The following is a 15,004-nucleotide window of genomic DNA, read 5'->3' on the forward strand; positions in this document are numbered from 1 at the left end:
TGAAATAATTGAATGTTTTTTAGAATTCAATTTTAATATTTCTACTGGCTTTTTCGTTAAGCCTCTTTTCATTTTTAGTGGCTCCTCTAGGGATTAAAAAAATATATCCTTAGCTTTTTATAGTTTACTTAGACTCAATATTGTGCTACTTCATCAAAAAATGTAGAAATTTTGTAACCTTATATGTCTATTTAATTCTTATATTTTTGATATAAATTACATCTAACGTGTCGTAAACCTTATATTTAAATAATCATATGTGTATTTTAACATATTTAACATTTTTGGAGCTCTTTATTTCTTTCTGAAAGTTAAAGTTTCCATATAGTTTCATTTCCCTTTAGCCTGAAAAATTTTCTATAGCATTTTTTGAGGTCTAAGTATGCATGAGAAAAATTATCTTAATTTTTGAAACCTGAAGTGTTTTTATTTTTACCTTTATTCTTCAAGAATATTTTTACTACTTGTGATTCTTTTTTTTTTATCCCCAGCACTTTCAAGATGTTGCACCATCTTTTGGCCTCTCTTGTTTGGGACTGGAAGTTGGTGATAATTAGAAGTTCTTTGTGTATACAATTGTGTGGATACTTTGAAGATATTCTCTATATCTTTGCTTTTAGCAGTTTGATGTTCATGTACCTAGGTATGGTTTTCTTTGCATTAATAGTGCTTAGAGTTTTCTTAGGTTCTTGAATCTATAAATTTATGTCTTTGAGCAGATCTGGGCACATAATAGTTATTCAATAAATATTTGTGGAATTAATAAATGTAAGATAGGGTACTTGTGGCTTCCTCTTTCTGCATTCTAACCTTAACTTTTCAAAAAATTATTTTCTTTTTTAAGTTAGCCTGCAATAATTTGTTTCACTTGTAAATCAAGAAACAACAAAATAAATTACCAAGACATCTTTATGCAGATGATACTTCAAAAAGCACAAGCAAATATTTCACATCTTTTACAGTCATAGCACTATGAAAGAAAAGTATAAACCTGTCCACCAGAGAGCAGCTTGTGATAAGACAAGCATAAAGCATCCAAGTGGGACAAGAAGAAGGGAATCCTGAGTAGATGATTCCAGGACACATTATTAACTTCACCTCCCACAAGTTCTTACTAGTTTTTTTTATTATAAGCAATCAAAATTCTACAGCAGGGTCTTCTGTTTAAACTTTGTTTTTAATAACATGTGCTTTTTACCTAAATAAACCTGTATATGATTTTCATTTCACCATGTTGAGTTACCAGTAACACTTTCTGATGTCTTAAAAAAGCTTTATGTTGAAGATATCTTCCATAATATTGTAAATAATTAGAATAATCCATATATTCAACAAATATCCATTGATATTCACCAACCATTTGCCAGATACTGTATACTCACTCCTCACTTATTGATATGGTTATGCTCCAAAGACCAGGTCATTATGCAAAAATTGGCATTATGTGAAAATGAAGGGTGGCCACACCAGATCACAAAATGGAGAATGACTACATCATTACATAATGGCAAAATTACATCATTATATAACTGCTAAACCTCTGAGAATCATGGCTTAGCTAAGTGGACACATAACCTTAACCATTACAGCCAGCCTTATTCTTGCCTCACACCTCAGTGTTTTTTACTGCCAGACATATGTCATTAACGTGCAAAATAGTTGGATAGTAGATATTTTATTATTGTCATAAATGCAAAATGTTGGATAACAAGATAGTCGATAAGTGAGGAGTAGGTGTATTAGATGTTAGGAATAAGGTACAATAGTTATAGATCTAACGTTCTGAGCCAACCACTGAAGTAAAAATTCTGAGTAGACAAAAAACAGTCAAGGGTAACCACTTTAGAAACAGTTGTTTTAATCAGGCTTGTTTTGTTCAGAGATTCAGTTTGTTATAATAAAACTCAGAACACCACAATCCGCAGTTACTGGTCTAAGTGTTTTTCTTGTCAACCACTGTGTATTCACAAGCATAGAAAGATGCTAGGTTTCAGGTGGTGCTAAGTGACTGTTTGGTGAGTTAATATAAATCAATAAAAATCAAACAGAGGGGATTTTTCTTTCTATGTTTCAATGTTCCTGTGGTCCTTGTGATGGCTGCTGGTTCTTCTCTACTAAATAATGGAGAATTCATGGTAGTTTATACTGTTTCACAGGGCAATAATAGAAGATTCTGAAAAAGAAAAAAAACAAATAAAGGAACCACTGAAAAGACAGAGATATGAATGTGGTGGGTGGGGGACCATATAGGAGAAGAGAGTATTTAGGAAACATGCAAAAGCAGAAGAGAAGGACAGAGTAACAGAAAAGAGCAGGACGATACAAGTATTAGGTAGAGTTCTGGAGAACCATTGACTTTCACCCTCTTAGCATATAAATGAGAAGCAATGACCCTAGAGGTAAAGTGACTTTTCAGTGCTACATAAGACTTGTTCTGTAGCAGTTGAATTAATAGAAGTGAATAGGATGGATGCTGATGACAAGCAGAGAAACTGGAAGCCAGAGCTGGAGAGGAAACGAGACGCTGAATTGAATTTTGCAGGTTTTCTTTGTTGCAGACAGTGGCTAAAGGCAAGGTGTGTCTGTTGGAGAGAGAAGGAAGTTAGAAAGGAGATATTGTGGGATAGGTTTGTGGAAAACAAAGATCAAAGACCAGCTTTTCTGACAGAAAGAAATAACACCTGCAAATGAAATGCTGTTTCTGCAACTCCCATTGCTAGCTGTGCTCCTCCCAGGTGGTGACAGTGAAGAAGGTAAGAACTCCGAAAGTTTCCTAGTTGCATGCAAGAGGGTTTGAGAATGTGTGTGTGGGTGTTTGTATGATATGCCTGGGTGCAAGATATACATGGAGAGTAAGAGTGCCAAGCCAGTTCCATTCTGAGTATCCTTGTTTCCAGATCCCCGGGGCAGGCAAATGTCTGAAGAGATAAATATGACTTTCTCTTCCTCCAGATTTTGAGTTCTCCCTCTCTGGCACCTTTCTTTCTCCATTTTGTCTTCTTCCCAGTGCCTTTCTTCTCTTCACCCTATCTGTACTTTTGCCACCCACAGCCTTCCAGGAGCCTGTCTCCTACCACATCATCCAGATATCATCTTATTACAACCATTTCTGGGAACAAAATCTGGGCTCTGGTTGGTTGGATGAGTTGCATATTCATAGTTGGGAGGGTAACTCTGGCACCATCATTTTCCTATGGCCCTGGTCGAAGGGCAGCTTCAGCAACAAGGAGTTGGTAGAATTGGAAATGGTATTCTGCATGTGCTTCGTTGGATCGACTCGGGAAGTTCACAACTATAACAGTCAATTTCAGCTTGAATGTGAGTTAAGTTACCTCTGAGGAACCTGGGTAAGGGAGGGGGTACGTGTCCCAATGTGTCTTTTATTCTTTTAGAAAACAGCCTCCACTCACCACTGAAAATCTTTCTTCACTCCCTCCACGATATAACTACAGTTACACACCTTTGGTCAGGGACGGGGGAGGGAGATCCTGGCTTTCCAAAAGCTTCAAGTCTTCTACTTACGAGTTCCTCTTTCATTGATCCCAGGCTTGCACTTTATTAACTTCCTTTAGTGATCTCCTGTGACCACTCTCTTCCCTGGTGTCCAAACAGATACTCTCAACTTGCTCACTCTTTGATCGACTCCTTAAAGTGTGATTTTCTTCCCCATTCAATCTCTTCTGCAGTCTCTGTCTATACTTTCATTGTAATCCATTACATTCTATTTAGATTGCTATAATCCCAAAGTCTCTCCCTCTAATCCTTCCCTTACTCTCTTGCCCACATCATTCACCTCACCTTCTTCAGACAATATGCCCCCTTTCTCATATCGTTCATCTTTTCTTCCACCTCCAACTTCCACCAATTCCCCTCTCTCTGAATCTCCAGCTAAACCAAACTTTGTTCCACCCTCTCACATTGCCCAAACATCTCCCTTCTGCTTCTATTACTTTTTCATACACTCATTGTATTTACTTTTTAAGTTTTTTTTTTTCCCCCTCCAATTCACAACCCCCTTCCCCAGATTCCTTTGAAATACAGTTAGCAGCAGGCTGTGAGCTGCACTCTGGGGAAACCCCAACAGGATTTCTATGGGCAGCTTATAAAGGATCAGACTTCCTGAGCTTCCACAACACATCGTGGGTCCCATCTCCAGAAGGTGGAAGTAAGGCTCAGAATGTCTGCATATTAATCAGTACCAAGACATCAAGGAAGTAGTGCACGGGCTCATCAGTGACACCTGCCCACGTTTCATCTTGGGTCTCCGGGAGGCAGGGAAGGCCTATCTCCAGAGAGAAGGTCAGTCTTGCACAATGGCGTCACTAGGGAGATGCGGGCGGCGTGGACCACACTGGGTGACTCTGTCAGAGGAGATGACACCAAAATAACTGTCTATAAAATTCCTGTGCAGTGTTTCAGGAGAAACTTATTATTTTTTATAAATATATCCTTGTAGTTAAACAACAAAAACATTTTTCGTAAGCCCAGCTTACACCTATCAATATACCTACAAGGTTAAAAGCCTATGCTAATTTACTTTTTGGACCTTCTAACGTACTTGGTCAGAGCTGTCATTATTAGCCATTACAGTGATGCTTTGAATCACGTGGTTTCGACTGCACACGCTATGAACACGTGCTGTTGTTTTTAGAGTCTCTGATTTTGTCACATTTTCTGTTTTAGCTACAATATTGTGATGATTAGTATTTATGAACCTATATAGATCACTTTTTTGATAATGAAATAGTAATTAAAGGAAAAGGAGAAAAAAAAAGGCTTCTCCTCATTTACTGATAATGTAACTAATAGTGTTCTAATTCAGTGCAGGAAGATTTTACAAAACAGGTTTGTTAGTATTCGTATAATCTAAGAAATATTACATTTAAGCAATTTACAACTACATTTATCACATATTATTTTATAATTAAAACTGATAATAAACATTACTAAGGAGTCTGTATGTTCTGGTATGGGAGGAGGTCCATGGGCCGGGGGTGACACCAACCCTACTGAGCCACTGGTTCTGCATCTTCTGTCAAAGAATTTTCTATTTTAAAATCACGTCTTCCCACCATCTCCTTCAAATTCAGCATAGAAAAGAGGCAGGAAGAGGGGATAATGGGTGACAGATTTCCAGAGGTGGGAAAGACATATCTGTCTAAACTGATGTTGACATCCGAACCTCTAAATTTTGTGTTAGAGTCCTTACTTGAATATCTTTCTTGTTTTCTCCAGCGAAGCCTGAAGCCAGGCTGTCCAGTGGCACCACTCCTGGTCCTGGCCACGTGCTTCTGGTTTGTCATGTCTTTGGCTTCTACCTGAAGCCTACGTGGGTGATGTGGATGCGGGGGGAGCAGGAGCAGCCAGGCACTCAACGAGGTGATGTCCTGCCCAATGTTGATGGGACCTGGTATCTTCCCGTGTTCTTGAATGTGACAGTCATGGAGGCATCTGGCCTGTCTTGCCAGGTGAGAGACAGCAGTCTAGGTGACCAGGATATCATCCTCTACTGGGGTAAGAAAGAACTGTGCCCAAGGGTGGGAATGGAAGTAGGTGGTCTTCAAGTAGAGTGTAAGAACAAGATAAAATATTTGTTTTCTTAGGGATTCTGGGCCCAAAAGGGATAAAAATAGTTAATCCATGGAATAGAAGAGTTGAAAATGAGGAGCCCGTAGATGAAGGAATATGTTGAGGATTAGAGTGAACATTTTTCCCAGAAGTGGGAGGAGAGAAGAAACAGGAAAAAAGGAGGTTGTTGAGGCAGGCACTCAAATGGACAAAGGAAGGCTAGGGAAAAGTGGTTAAACAGGGGTTAAATGAGGTGGATTTGAAATGACACCTTTGTGTGCACCCAAAAACACAGAACATCACAACTCTGTGGCCTTGATCTTCTTGGCAGTGGCAGTGCCTGTGGTGCTTCTGATTGGATTTATGTTTTGGTTTAGGAAGCGCTGGTGAGTTTTTTGTATCCATCTTTCTTGCTTCTCCCTCAAAGTTGTTTCTCTATCCTCAGTTCTTCTCCTCCCAGTGTCCTCTCTTTTCCCTCACTTCTCACCTCCACCTATGCAGAGTGGCTTCTATCTCTGTTCTTATACAGGTCATATGGGTACCTACTGTGAGCCTTCTCATCACTCTTCTTCATTTGGAACAAGAAGCCAGCATCTCAGGAGCTCAGGATACACCTAAACACAGCGTGGTGATGACATTCTTTCAATTTTCCTTGTAAAACTTTTTATTTGTTTATTTCTGCTTAATGATCGGTTATCAGCATAAGATAAATGTAATTTTGCAGGATTTGTTTTACTGGCCTGTGTTCTTGGGCTTTACAATTTAAGTTTTAATGGAATAAAATCGGGTCCTAGAAATCTCCATAAATTCCAGTATTAACCAATTACCAGGCCTATTTCAGAAGTCACTTTTATGAGAGACCTTCCCTGATTGATGCGTGGGAAGCAGGGTCTCCATCCTTGGCATTCCACTGAACTTTAATTGTATTTTGCTAAATGTATTCTTCCCTTCCAATCCTTTGTTGCAGTTGAGCCCTTTTTCCCCTTCTAATTTTTAAACTTTTTGAGAGCAAAGTCTATGTCTTCTTAATATATGTTTCTCTACTTAATCTATGTCTTACCTGCGTGTAATATAGTCTCAATAGAACTCTATCTTGAATTTAAACCAAATTCATAGTATCATTTTTTTCCTTTCTGATATTTTTGTCAAATTTGAGACATTTGATGCTCTTCTTGTTAAAACTCTTCTGACTTGCGCAAGAGACTTCACACTTGCCTAGTCCCCTGGTTTCTTCTTTGAGCCCCTAGATGAATAATTTCTTTGACAAGGATTAGCACAAAGCTGGTTCTTATGAGGCAGAAGTTAAAGATATCCCAAATGTCCAGCTTTTCCAAGCTGCTGTGCCACTCCAACATCTCTAACATCAACTACCTCCTCTCCCCTCAGTACTCTCCCTAGCTCGCTGCAATGCCTCACAGAACTCACTGACTATATAAAGGAAATTGCTTATGTGGTTGTGGAGGCTGGCAAGTCCCAAATTCATGAGTCAGACGTAGGCTTCTCCCAACCCACGTGGCTGCAGGAGCTGATGAGCGCAAACTGGCAGACCAGACCATAGGCTGCTGGCTCACAAGGCTGTTGAAGCTGGAGAATCGTGTCATACAATAGGCTACTGGCCCAGGGGGCTGTGCAGGTCTGCAAATCCCAAAATCAGCAGGTCAGATGGCAGGCCTTTGGGGAGGTCAATAGATCATGAACTAGATGCAGGATCCAGATGCAGAGAGATAAAGTGTCCCCAGGATACACATGTATATCTTAGATGCAGGCCACACCCAGGAAAGGGTGTAACTTTAGTTAAGAGTGGGGCTTGAGTCATGCCCTCCTTCAAGGCTGTGACCCAAGACACATCTTAGACCAATGCTGTTTTATCAACATGTAGGGGTCAAGATCCACATCACATAATATGGAGGACAACCACACAATGCTGGGATCATGGCCTAGCCAAGTTGACATATAACCCCAACCATCATGGGTTCCATATACCTTATTCACATATTCCCACTCAATCAATTTGAGTGTGAGTCACAAAGACCATGACCAGAAGGGTCATATTAAGTATTTCATTGCACAGCAGCTCCAGAGAAGAAACAAATTTTCCTCTTATCGTGCTTATTATTTCGTTGTAGAGAACCATTAGAATGCAACTCTTGCTCCAACTATTCCGAACAAAAAGAGCAAGGCAGGATGTAGGTCCTTGCTCTTCAGGGTGGTTCAGGGACAAGCAGCAGAGTTATCACCTAAGAGCTTGTTAGAAATGTAAAATCTGGGGCCTCACCTCAGACTGACTGAATCAAATTTACATTTTACCAAAAATCACCAAGGGATTCATAAACCAAAAAAACCAAACCCAGTGCTGTCAAGTTGATTCTGACTCATAGCAACCCTAAAGGTGCGTTAAAAATTGAGAAGCACTCATAAAGGTGATGCCTGAGAGGTAGTAGGGTAAGTATAGTGCTCAGGAGAAAAGAAAATAATCAAGATAAGAAAATAAGAGTGTTATTGAAGTAGGATCAAGTTGAGTAATCTACATATATAACTAATGACCCCAAACGGTAGTATGAGTCCATGGCTAGACTTAGACATTTTAGAATTCATTCATCAATTCAACAAATATTTCTGAAGGACTTACTATGTAGCAGGAATGTATGAATATAAAATAGTATTAAAAAACATAGATCATCATTGTCTTCTGAGCTTAAAAATTTTGCTATGGCACTGGGTCTGGGTAATTTGATTCTGCAGGGTACACTTTCCATTGTTGTGTTTGTTTCTTAGTTTGCTAATATAGCAATTTATTTGGGTTGAACTAGGGAAAGACAGATTTACCTCCAATTTTTTAGGGGCTAAGAAAGGGACACAGGGAAAGGAAAACATCCAGAGAGGACAGGTACAGATGGCAGCTATTGGACATCTGGAAAATTTTAGAAAATGAAATGGAGGTGCGGGGGGGGAGATGGAAAATGTGGAGTGAGAGACAGGAAACAGTGGGACCCCTCCAGTCTTCCTACGGGATTAGGCATGACTGGTTGCTTCTCTAGGTTCCAATTCACCTCACCACCTTTGCATAGCAGGCAGGTGGTTTTGGTTGGTTGACTCCACCCTCAGGTGTAGTTCTGGACTGTAATTGGCCTAAGGCAAACACAAGAACACCATCTTTCTTGATGACTAAAGGATGGAGAGGTAACTTATCATCTAAGCCAATCATCACATCTATCCCACCACCCTTGCTCAGAGGGATCATTCTGGTGACTCAGTTTAAATGAAGCCTAACTTCTGGTTGTTTTTATTCTTCAATTTTTTCCTTTTAATTATCCATTTTTTTTAATTGTGGCAAATATATACTAACAAAACATTTGCATTTCAGCATTCTTCACATGTACAATTCAGTGACATTAATTATGTCCATTATGTTTCCAAAAATTTCCATCACCATTAACAGAAACTCAGTGTCCTCTAAGCAATGAATTTCCCTTTTCCCCCTCCTTCCTGCCCACTTCTGGTAACCACTAATATTCTTAGACCTATATACACTTGCATATTCCAGATATTTCATATAAGTGGAATCATACAATATTTATCCTTTCGTGACTGGCTTATTTCACTCAGCATGATGTTTTCAAGGTTCATCCACATTGTAGTGTGTACCAGGACTTCATTTGTCTTTATAACTGAGTAATATTTCACTGCATGTATATACTGCATTTTGCTTATCTGTTCATTCATTGATGGACATTTAAGTTGCTTCCATCTTTTGGCTATTGTGAGTAATGCTGCAATGGACTTTGGTCTACATGTATCTGTTTGTGTCCTTGCTTTCAATTCTTTTGAATGTATAATGCAAGTGAAATTACTGGATTGTAATGGTAATTCTAACCCCTGGGTAGCACAAATTATTAAACACTCAACTACCATCTGTTGGTTGGTGGTTCAAACTCACCCAGAGCACCTCAGAAGACAGGCTTGGAGGTCTACTTCCAAAAGGTCACAGTTTTTAAAATCCTATGGAGAAGTTCCACTCTGCACACATGGAGTCACCGAGTTGGAGTAAACTCAATGGCAACTAAAAACAATAATGCTAATTCTATGTCCAGTTTTTTGAGAAACCATCAGACTATTTCCACAGACAGCGACACTGTCTCTTGTTCTAGATGATGTATTGTGGAGTATCAAGCTTGAAACAACTGAAGCCATTTTTTTTCACCAAAAAAGAAGCAAGATTGGGGATGCACTCATATATGTAAGACAGAGGACACAACAGAATCACAGAAGAGGCCAGATTGAACTTTACCTAAAGCCTGAGCAACCCCTGGACTTCTCAGTTATGTCAATCAATAAATTCCCTTCATTGTTTCAGCCAATCAAATTGGGTTTTGGCTTGTTTGTTACCAGGAAACCCTCAGATAATTTTCATTCATATGTACAACATTCTTCTTTTCTTCCCCTTTCCTCCTCGCTTTTTGAGATTGGCCCAGTCCCTAAAATTGGTTTCTTGTCATTTTGCCTTTTTCTTATAAATGTACTTATCTTGAAAAACCTTTTACACTGTCTTGTGTGTAACTAGGGCATCTGAGTCAATTTCTCTCCTAGACTCTTTTCCTATATTTCTGATAAACCACTGACTAGGAATCAAAGCGTCGGCTCTGCTACTGGGTAAGTGAGTGACTTTGGAATGGCTCCTTGATTTTCATTCTTCTCTTCAGGCAAATGGGAGCAAAAGTATGTACGCCCAGGGTTTATATGAGCATAAAAAGGTAATCTAACACTTTTTAATAGACCAAAAAATGTAATGGCAATGACAGTTAAATAATCAAAATGCAAGACATTTTCCCGTGGATTTCCTCCTGGCACGATACATTTGTTTGTTCATTCCATCATTTGATCATTCATTCAACACATACTCAACTTTTACTATTTGTATGGCAAACATATTCACTGGGAGGGATTCCAAAATGTATGAGAAGCAGTTGTGGCTCCAAGTGTTTAAATAATTAATATATCTTCCTCTAAGCTGCTTTCTTCTTTGATGCCTGTATTTAATCAAAACAGGGTCAAACGTCAGAAGTCTTTGTGGGCTTTGTCTCCCAGCCTTTCTATCTACCAAATCATTCTCCGTACAATCTCTGAAATTGCTGGTCCTTCCCAACCTCAGTGTAGGGTAAGAGCTTCCTTCTCTTCTTCCCTACATTCCTGCCGTTTTCCTAATTAACACTCATTCTTCATCATACTGGGTTACTACTGTTGAGGGAACAGAAGTTTTCTTTGAAGGCAAATCACCTTAAGGAAGAAATGAGATCATAGCTATAAAATGTGAGCCAGGTTTGCAACTGGCAGTAGAGCATCCAATGACATATAAACTTTGTGAGATTTAGTGATTGGAATGAGAGGTTATATTGTCAGATACTTGGCAGACCCTAGAGTGGGTAAGTGAAAAATGGTGAAAAGTAGCTTCATTTGTAACACAGGGAAAGGGCTGGGTATCGTGCCCCATCTCACCCGTATTGTGGCACATCTTCCGACTGTTTGCTAAAAAAGTAAATTGATCAAGTTGAAAGCTGAGATTTTTAAAATCCAAAATTGTGTTGAATATTAAAAGTTCATAGAGTTAGATAGTATTTAATTTTATCTAGAATTATTTAGTATTTGTTTTTCTCTAATTCTAGTTTCTTGTTTATTCTAATTTATTTCTTAATTAGGTTTTAATTTTGTTCTGAACTTTTTAATGGTGTGTAATTTTATTTAAAAGAAATACGTATGGCCTGATGGTTATATTATATGGGAGAATATTTAACACATCAGTGCATACGCTTATTTATAAATATTTAAAAATAAGTTGTTCATTATTTTAATTAGTTCTTGGTGATCTTTAAAAAAAAAAATCTTTTCTTATTCACACGCAAAAGGAAGTTCAACTGGCCAAGTCCACAGAAGCTGAAGGTTTACAGAGAATTTCTCAGTTCTAGAAAGAAGGAATAAAAGAGAACCTGAAAGTGTGGGGGTGGGTAGTTCTAGAGAAAAACAAGGCAAGGGAAGTTTCTTCTTAAAAGTGACCTGGCCACATCCACACAAAAATGTTTGCTTCATCACAGGCAGGAGCAAGAAATAAGGAGGGATTTTCACAAGATTGGAGGAATAACCAATCTCTGTTACGTATCAAGAAAATTAGTTTTAACCATCCTTACTTTGAAATTCATTTTCTGTGTGACTTTAATTTGGTGGCTAGAAATATTCATTGGTGAATTTGATAATTACTGTGGCCTATAAGCTTCAGAAATAATTTACCTATACTTTGTGCAGTTCTCTGTAGTGATTTTTAAATTCGGTTACCTCAGTATTTAAAACTGGAAATGCAGAAAATGGGTGTGAACAAAGTGCATATCTCTGTCCATGTATTTCTGTTTTTGTTTTTAAATTTTAAATATTCTGAGATTTTTTAAAAATAACTGCTAGTAAGGATTACTTTTTGCACTACTGCTTATCACAGTTCCTTGTAATCTTATAGCTGTGTGTTATTTTTTTACCAAAGTGAACACATACTCTTTCTGGTTCATAAAATGAATCTGAAGTGGCATGTTTAGGGGAATTTATAGTTCTAAAAGCATTTATTTGGGCTCAAGGTAGACTAAAAACTTTTGAGCTAAGATTTTAATGGAGGAAACTAGAAAAAGAACAGCAAAATCACTAAACATATTAGAAGCTGAAAGTTAATTTAAGGCACTAATTGTTAAAAGGAAAAGCAAAACAAAAAATTGATAAAGATGACTGACAATACTCAAAGCTTGCTTTTTGAAAAAGATAATAAATATGAAAACCTCTGTTGGAACTGATAACAACAACAACAAAAGAATATTAGAAAAATCGTCATCATTACAGACAGATTAATACACAGATTAAAAGAATGCTATATGTGATTGTTATGGACTGAATTTTGTCCCTCCAGAAATGTGTGTCAACTCGGCTGGGCCATGATTCCCAGTATTGTGTGGTTGTCCACCATTTAGTGATTTGAAGTAGTTTTCCTGAGTATCGTAAATCCTAATCTCTGCTTGTGGTTAATGAGGCAAGATTAGATTATGTTAAAGAGGACTAGGGTGGGATATAACACCCTTACTCAGGTCACATCCCAGATCCAATGTGAAGGGAGTTTCCCTGGGGTGTGGTCTGCATCACCTTTTATCTTACAACAGATAAAAGGAGAGAGAAGTGAGCAGAGAAATAGGGACCTCGTGCCACCAAGAAAGAAGACCCAGGAGCAGAGCACATCTTTGAACCTGGGGTCCCTGCACTGAGAAGCTCCTAGACCAGGGGAAGATTAATGACAAGGACCTTACCCCAGAGGAGACAGACAGAATGCCTTCCCCTGGAGATGGTGCCCTGATTTTAGACTTTTAGTCTCCTAAACTATGAGATAATAAAATTCTGTTTGATAAAGCATTGATAAAGCATGGTATTTCTGTTATAGCAGCTCTAGATAACCAAGACAGTGATTTTATAGCAATGCATTTGCCATAGATAAAACTAAAAATTTTATTTAAAAAAATCGCAGGAAAGGGATAAAACCTAAATGTATAAATACTTGTAAATGAGTAAAGGAAAGTGAACCAGTAGTCAAAGTTCTCACTAACCCTGTAAGCCTAGTTCAGAGCAAATAATTATATTTCATATACCGAGTTCCTGATAAAGAAAAAGATGGGGGGAAAAAACTGAGGTAATTTTATGAGGCTTTAATTTTCATGTGACCAAAGTCAGCAAGAATTTCTCCAGAGAAAACCCAAAACAAATGTTAAAAGCAAACAAACAAGCAAAAAAAAAACTCACAAAATATTATCAGCCAATCTCATTTATGTATATACCAAAACCCAAAACCAAACCCCTTGCCATTGAGTTGATTCTGACTCATAGCAACCCTATAGGACAAAGTAGAACTGCTCCATGGAATTTCCAAGGAGTACCTGGTGGATTTGAACTGTTGACCTTTCGGTTAGCAGCCGTAGCCCTTGACCACTACACCACCAGAGATTCCATTTATGTATATATACTAAAGAATTTCAATTAAAATATTTGCAAACAAACAAGCACCAAAGGAAGTGGGATTTATCCATTTACCCAATGCAGGTGTAGTTTAACAGTTGTTGTTGTTAGGCGCCGTTGAGTTGGTTCTGACTCATAGTGACCCTATAGGACAGAGAACTGCCCTATAGGGTTTCCAAGGAGTGACTGGTAGATTCGAAGTGCCAACCATATTTTGGTTAACAGTTGTAGCTCACTGTAGCCCTTAACTACTTCGCCACCAGCGCTCCTGTTTAACAGCACAGAAATCTATTAACAGAATTATTTACTTTAATAGAATAATGAAGAAAGAACATGTAGTTATCTACAGAATTACAGAAAAAGCATTTGATTATATGTAAATGTCCATTCCTATAAAACATTAGCAACTCAGATTAGAAGGGAACTTCTACTGTATGGTCAAATGTAGCTACAAACAGCCTACATGAAATATATTTAATTTTGAAACTTTAGATGCATTCACATGAAACTCAAGAATGTGGTATGTCTGTCTACTACCATTACTATTAACAGAATACTAAAAATCCAGTAAGTCAAGAAAAATAAAGAGGCATGAAAATTGAAATTAATGACAAAATTATCATTATTTGCCGATGATATTATTATATACAAAGAAAACTAAAAAAACTATGAATCAAAAGAGAGTACAGCAACTTATCCAGATAGAAAATTAACCTATAAATAAGAAGTGTAAGGATTTCAAGGTAATAGTTTTTTTTCCCAGATGGTATGATTTTCTGCCTAGACAATGACTAGAATAAATCCCAAACTACGAGAAGTAACAAGAAAATTTAACAAGACATTTAAACACAAAACAGATATAAAAAATTAACAGCCCGTTTTATAGCAGAAACAGCCAAACAAAACATAATAAAATAAAATACTGTCTACAATAACAACAAAATCTATAAAATACCTAGAAATTAACTAAAGAAAGAATATACAAGAGTTCTACAGAGAAAGTCTAAATACTGTTAAACATCATAAAAGTATTTATGAAAATTACAGTTGTATAGAATGATATAATATTATAAAAAATTGTGTCTTTCTAAATTATTCCTTAACTCCAGTAAATTCCTAATTAAAATTCCAGCTGAATTTTTGGAGGTATTCAGTAAACTTATTTTTATATTATGTGGAAGAGTAAATGACTACAAATATCTAAACCATTTTTGAAAGGAAAGAGCAAAGACTGAACCAAATGGAATAAAGTCCTAGATACAAAAGGGATATTTCAAAGTTAATAGCATACAATTAACAGAACATCTTTTGTGACCTATCAATGAGTAATTACTTCTTAAACCAAACCCTCAAATCACAAATTCTAAGTTAAAACTTATTAATTTACACCTTATAAAATTAAACATTT

The 15,004-nt window shown here is 37.4% G+C and overlaps 1 pseudogene; it reads left to right on the forward strand.

Annotated features, from left to right (window-relative positions):
- The first annotated feature begins 2,692 nt into the window (after positions 1-2,692).
- The window catches only part of LOC100676156 (T-cell surface glycoprotein CD1b-like), a 64,972-nt pseudogene continuing 52,660 nt past the window's right edge, over positions 2,693-15,004 (forward strand).

The sequence above is a fragment of the Loxodonta africana genome, chromosome 3 (genome assembly GCF_030014295.1).
Source record: "Loxodonta africana isolate mLoxAfr1 chromosome 3, mLoxAfr1.hap2, whole genome shotgun sequence".
Lineage (NCBI taxonomy): Eukaryota > Metazoa > Chordata > Mammalia > Proboscidea > Elephantidae > Loxodonta > Loxodonta africana.